This window comes from Triticum urartu, chromosome 5, assembly GCF_003073215.2.
Source record: "Triticum urartu cultivar G1812 chromosome 5, Tu2.1, whole genome shotgun sequence".
NCBI classification, from domain to species: Eukaryota; Viridiplantae; Streptophyta; class Magnoliopsida; order Poales; family Poaceae; genus Triticum; species Triticum urartu.
The window spans coordinates 51326208-51333225 of NC_053026.1; the positions used below are offsets into that span (position 1 = coordinate 51326208).

At 47.4% G+C, this 7018-nt stretch overlaps 1 long non-coding RNA gene across 2 annotated transcripts; it reads right to left on the reverse strand.

Annotated features, from left to right (window-relative positions):
* Nucleotides 1-1959: 1959 nt before the first annotated feature.
* On the reverse strand, nucleotides 1960-6178 carry LOC125507833. 2 transcript variants are annotated; one of them, XR_007283053.1, is made up of 5 exons: nucleotides 5758-6178; nucleotides 4154-5681; nucleotides 2953-3029; nucleotides 2627-2799; nucleotides 1963-2168 (listed from the first exon to the last, which is right to left on the reverse strand). It is a non-coding gene; the product is annotated as an uncharacterized LOC125507833 (long non-coding RNA). The 2 variants fall into 2 exon arrangements; XR_007283052.1 differs by having other exon boundaries at nucleotides 1960-2799; nucleotides 5758-6176.
* Between the last annotated feature and the right edge of the window lie 840 nt (nucleotides 6179-7018).

The following is a 7018-nucleotide window of genomic DNA, read 5'->3' on the forward strand; positions in this document are numbered from 1 at the left end:
ATGCACTCTGCTCCATCAGTACAACCAATAAGTCGTTGTAAACCTGTGGCCGGTGCCCTTGTTATAAATGCATTCTGTTTCCATCTTCCATCGGCCCAGCATGCTAATGCATAGCTCAAAAGATGAAACCCTGGAGAGGGATATGATGCCAAAGCACCGTCATCGTCCGATCACACAAATCTAGAGTTTCCTCCGAAGCGGCATAAATTGCGGCTGAGAATACCTCGGCGATGCCCATAGGAAGGAAACGACACTCGAAAGCTTCGCCATCACCGGCTCTGGAAACTCCGGAGACAAGCTTTCGCCCAGATCAACCTCTCGAGCTCCGCACAACATGCACCAGCAAGTCCAAGGTCGAGCCACCATGGCCAAATCCGTCCGGATCTAACCACCTGCTCACCAGGGCACCGCGCTGGCCACCCCGCTACCTCACCACGCACCGCCGAAGCACACGCACACACGCAGCCGCCCACACATCCACCTATCCAGGACGCCGCCGAGGAGCACACCAGCCGGAACCGCGCAACACAGATACACCCAGCCCCTCCCCCCTTCTTGATTAGCCCACCAACGAGCCCTCGTGGACAGATGTGGTCCAATCAAGCCCTCCCTCCAACTCCTCGGTAGGCTGCTGCCCAGCCATCCCTCTACCGCCGGACTACCACGCCAGCGCTCCCCATGTTGTTGTTGAACTTGTAACCATACGATTTGTATTGCCTGACAGATGAATATTTACCAGATAAACACGTTAAGAAGATAAGCCGCTCTTCATTCCTATAAGCCCTTAGTAGACCATCAGATCCTTCTTTTTGCACATGCACGCCATATTATTGCAGAGATGGTGGGGGAAGCAAAGAAGTTATGCCTCTCTGTACATGCATTGCGAGGAGCCCCCAACAAGTATTGAACTCTTGATATGAATCCTTGTCGGGAGGGGCAAGCAAGGATGATAAATCATCTAGAGTAACATGAAAAGGTTAAGTGATGTTGCTGCACCTCAAGTGTTCTTAGGAATCCTCGTGGTTCCTCTTGATTATGCATCTTCATGAACAAAAAAAAATCTTGAGCTCTTCGTTCCTATAAAATTTCAGTAACAAGATAAATTTTAACACAAGAAAACTGAGTATCTTGACAAAAAATAGTAAAAGTCAAATTTCACTAAAACGAGATATTTTATTAGCTCTAGAAAAATTGAGTGCAAGGGTAAATTTTAGTATCCTGAGAAAAGTTTTAGTATGAATATGAAACAAAATTAGTCCTAAATAAAGAAAGTTAATGACAAGGTACATCACGTAATAATCCACACTGAAGGTATACAACAAGAAACATGCATTTTATGTCATGATTCAGCAGTAATAAAGAAGTGAAAACTACCCATGTTTATCACCATTTGTAACACTATTTAGTTTATGCAGGAAAAGAATGTACCTTTGCAATCTTATTTTCGTCTATCCTAAACATGATAATATATCACAAGCCATCAAGGCTGGACATCTTTGGTTGCCGGCCCGAATCTCTAGGAAAAATCTGAATGTGGTCAATGCAATCCGAACCTCCGGCGAACCAAAGGAGTAAGAATGTAGTGATTCACATAGCATCCCACCAGCCCAGCGCACAAAATTATGAACATATTTTGGCACCATACCGAGTCCTGATTTTTGGCATTTAACTGCAATCAAGACCAACTAAGAAAATCAGCATCCTAAATGATTTTTAGTAAAAATGGAGTAGCATTTCACCACAACAGTGTAGACATTTGAGGACCCTCGCCCCCACCCAAGATCAAAATCTAATGCCAACTCCAGTAAATCTGACAAATAAAACCCAACCCAACTCCTACTAATAAATTCCCCGCACATGCACAGATCTTAAACCCCAAATCCGCACAAACTTGACCGAGATTGCTTGGGGTGCGTAGGGATTCAGTAAGAGAGGGGGTGGGGGGGGGGGGGGGGGGGGGGGGGCTCATGGATGAAACTGGAGAAATTTCTGTGCTTGAAGATGCAAACTCCAGCAAGCACCAAACCATGAAGGCCGTGTCCAACGCGTCACTCCACCAGACCGCTGCTTCCGTCGATGGGCTGTCCACCATCTCGTACGTCTTGAGCACAAACAACACTGGCCCGCCGCCTCCTCCAGCTCCAATGCACCACCACGACGCCTTCGACCTGCAGCAATAAGGGCAAGTACAATAGTCTAGATAGTATCTATCTGTAGCGGCTCTCCATATCATCTCTAGATATCGATATAGACAACTTGTACAATGGGCTGTCTTTCTAGCTGTCTATAACATTCGAAATTAGAAGAACTTCACAAAGTAGTTACTTATTATTCCAATATGCAGAATCAACAAGCAAGTAACTTGCAGAGACTCCTGCGACCATGCACAATGCTAGGTTCATTTCACGCGGTGGCTACAAAGAGGAAAATTTGCAAAATCAATCAAGACATGAAAATCTGAATAGAAACGGAGCAAAGAATGGATCGATCCCAATTCCTAGCAGGCAAATGCATCGCAAGCTGAGGTGACGTGATTTCGCCCATCCTTTGAATAAATTGCTAGCCAGTTTGAGACGCTGGGCATGGATCCAAGATAAATGTAGCGGATTTGATAGCGAACTCTGACCTCATCATGCTCGGATTGTTGCTGCCCAAGCACCGCCGCCGCCGCTTGTCACAGCCTTTGCCCTCGAGGATTGCCGGCGCCGGTGACATCCAGAAGCTCCTCATCGACGACCACGTCAGGCTCGAACCGCCTTTCCTCAGCCACCGACAGACGCGGCCCATGTCACCTTACCACTGATGAAAAAGGCCCACAAATAGCCAGCCGACACAAAGCAGACGACCAGGTCAATTGATTCCTGAATCGCCCCTGAGCGATTTTTCCCCAGGGAGCTTAGTGATATAGGATATATGTATGGAGAGATTTTAAACAAAGTGACATTAGTATACCTCTTCTGATTCTTCTTCTTGGAGGAGTAATTATCTGTCATCATAACTTTCACTATCACTAACCATCTCAGGCAATTCTGCACAAAGAAAAACAAGATCAATTCATTTGATTTTTTTGACAAAACCATCAAAACAAAATGATAATGATGCATTTGTCTGAGTTGTCTGCCGGCTACAAAGGAAAGCATCGGTGCAAAGCACCGATTGGGCTAATGAAAGCTGAAAATGTTCATACAACAACTAATAAGCACTTAAATATCATTTGCTGATTCAATACACCATATATGCATGGTTATGCAAATCAAAATTGAAAGATGAACTGTTGAAAACGTGAAAAAACATGCATGGTGGTGCTGTAAGAGTGAATACTTATTTATGAGATAAATCGACACACTGTTCAAATTTCTGTCATAATCACACACACATGAAAAACCACTTGCTAATTAGAGGGCTACCCCTAGAAACAGTGGCACAGGAATGTGTATCGATTCAAGATAGTGCATTATATCTCTAAATACTTCAAGTTGTCTACCAAACAGATGCAACGGGGCTAACCCCCCCACCCACCACCACCACCACCACCACCATCCCCACCCAAGCCGCCACCTAGACCATCCCTCTATACACCCCTCCCTCTTTCTATGGCGCAGGCAAACCTCGCTAGCGATGCGACGACATGTGGCAGACCTGGCTGACAACATACATTAGAAAACATACTGCTCATCGACAACATCTGTAGTCCGGAAAACTATGGAACAGTGCAATATTCAGCTGTAAGCTAGCTTATCATCTCTCAACAGTACCTACCAGGAATATTATTTCCATCCGGGTCGAGAGAGTTTTCCTTTTATAACAAACCCTGGTGCTTGTGGATCAGCTTTCACAACAACTCTCTAGATTCTGGAGCCTCATCATCTTTCGCCCTCGTTGCTAACCTCATCCCTATCTAAGATCACTTACAGTGAGGACTGTTCCACTGCCACCATAGACGGCCCTCCCATGCATCCGCCAGAAATGTTTGGCAAGTTAATGCAACCATTAGAGAATGAAATCAATTAGAAATAAGAAGTACAGAACATTGCAATCTATTCACTCGGTACGTGAGCGTAACTGAAGACTGATAAATTGGAAGGCAAGGAATCCGTTTGCCTTTCGTCATCAAAGTTACGAGGAAACGAAAAATCTGTACCATGTCACATACCACATGGAAATCTTTCAACCGTCAGTACAGGAAGACCCTGATACAGAGCCACCGAGATTCAAAATAGTTCTGTCAGTTCCGCTGTACGCCGTAACCACCTGCAGCATACACGGTTGTTCTATACTCGATGTACTGGACTACTGGCGAACACCAACACCACTGAAACTCTTTGGCGCGGATTCCAACTGACGAATGACCGGCTCATCTGGACACAGAGGCAAAACGTTGTGTCCCAATATACATAGTTATATATTGTGGGCTCAGTTGTCCATCTCATTTATGTTGAAATGTCTAATGTAACATTACTTTTTAGCATGATAATTATAAAACGGCATTGCATTACATATAAACTACCAATGAGATGTACCAGAACAATTGTCGCGAACCATAACAGAGAACTGTTACTACATACTCATATTCCGCGAGCATAATTTTCTTTATCTCTTCATACATCATCCCACATTCCCACTACAAACACACCAGAATTGATCTGAGCAAGGGTAAACCATTGAGCATTGTAGCAGGCCAACAACATGGTTTAAACTATCTCGATAATAGTATTCATAGGTAGACAGAGGTTTGCAAATATACTCACAAACTTCGATGGAACTACCTTCAGGATTCCAACAATTATAGTTGATGTATTTTTTTTGTGGGGAGTTGCTCTCAAAATTGTTCTGTATGAAGCGCTAGTTCAATTCTGAACAACAGCTAATTACAAATTAAAGACTTGCTCCATTAACTCACTTGACAAAGTTGGGTAGTTTATTTACACAAAAGCTCTGTTCACTACATAATTATCACGCAGGTTGAAGTGGGTTATTTGCCTGTGATTTAATAATAAGCATATAAAAGCATCATGTGATCTTATCAGTTTTGAGAAGCAAACCTTGGCACCGTGGCACCGCCAACTCTTCATCTAACATTGTATAAACTCTCTCCATGTATGACGAGTAAAATAGACCGAGTTGAAAGATGAGAAATCACCTGCAGTTGCATAATAAGAACAGATGTGTCAGTAATTAAAGCGCCTCCGTGGTAATGGGATGAACAAGGTAGAGGCTGAGCCGTTCGTGCTGCTGCACCCTGCCACTACTTTGGATGAATATAGTAGCAGCGGGCAGTGAGTCCATCGCCACTCTCAGACCAGCTACGCCATGCTCTTGCACCGCCGCCGTCACGTCGATCGTAAGCACCCGGTGTCGACCGTTTGAAGAGAGAGGACCAGAGATGGCACAACCTAGCTCGCTTGATCTGTCACGCTGCTGCAGCCGCTGCCCGAGCACCCTTGCATCTCGTCCTCCACGGCAGCCAACATAATCCCCCCTTGATATTCTTGGGTTTACTCTTCGTTTTGCTGCTCGTGATGATACACATGTGCCTGCTTGTCTTATTCCTCTTCGTGGTCTTCCAGAATCCTGATCTAGCAGAACATAGCAATCATCTTCTTCTTCTTTGGCTATCGTCCCTTGAACAGCAGCCAGCAGATCTTCTTCGATCATCATCAAGAACACACCACGTTGCCTTCCTACCAAGAAGAAAAATATGTACGAGAACTTTGCAGCAAGAAAAATATGAACGAGAACTTTGCAGCAAGAACACACCACGTTGCCTTCCTTCTCTGCATCCTTCATCATCTCCTTCTTCCGAGAAGACAAGCACCCATCCTGGAGATCTCCGCCGCAGAGGAATTTGCGCAGCCACCGCGCGTCACCCGCTGCCTGATGTACGTCCTCCTCGCTGAATAGCCGGCCGACGCAGAAGCAGAGGAAGCATTAAGGCCCGAGGCCGAAGTAGGCCATGAAGCCCGTCGCAGTGTTGGAGAGGACCGGCGGCGGCGGCGGCGCACGAAACCCTAGTGCGTACGAGGGCTTCAGGGAGAGGAGCGGCTCACGCTCGAAGAAGAGGTCGGTTCGGTGGAGCAGTAGGGGCGGTGGCAGAGCGGGATATGGGGCGGCGGTGGCAGAGCGGGATATGGGGGGAGGAGGGAAAGAGAGAAAGGCCCCAGCAGGAGGGATGGATCGAGAGGAGCGTGCGTCGAGCGGATCGAGAGGAGCGTAGGTTTTTTTCGCTGGTTAATTTTCGCCGATTTGTTTTTGGTGGTTTATTTTCGATGGTGTCAGATAATTGCGACGGGAGGTTGGGAGTGTGCCGCACTCGATCGCGGGGTTTTCTTCGGTTTTTCGCGGCTGAGCGGGAGGTGGGAGTAAGTACCAAAGAAGTACAAAAAAAAGACCATAATAGGTGGGACGAAAATAAAATTCGAAACGCAGACTACCAACTGAGATATTAGGAGTAGAGATATATAGGACAACACTATTCTAATCCCAGGATTAGAATAGTTATTTGGATCACGTCACGCCTATATAGGGCGCGGAGGAGTTGTTCCTGAACTCGAACACATACTTCAGAAGAAAAAAGCCACCCAACCACGTTGCACCAAAACCGATCCCCGACCAATCCCCCACCTCCCGACCCCGGCTAACCCCCGTCCCCGCCTACTAGACAAGCGCACCGCGCCGCCGCCCCAAACATCCGCCGCCATAGGCCTCACGCGCCACCGCCGATCGAGGATCCCGCGCGCACCACCGGTCATGGATCCTGCGTGCCGCCACCAGGCTCTGGATCGCCCTCGTTGTTCCCAGCACCACCGTGCGCTGCCGGATCCCCGGAATCCCGCGCGCCGCCGAGACCCAACATTCCCGCTCGTCGCCGCCGCCGGGGCCAATCCTGTCACCATGCGTCGGCTCGCGGCCTGCCAGATCTCCAAGATGCCGCTACTACTCCCCCACCGGTTCTGCCGCCCTGCTCCTCATGATCCACCGGCCCCTTCACCAACGCCCTTGCTCCCCGAAGCCGTCGGCG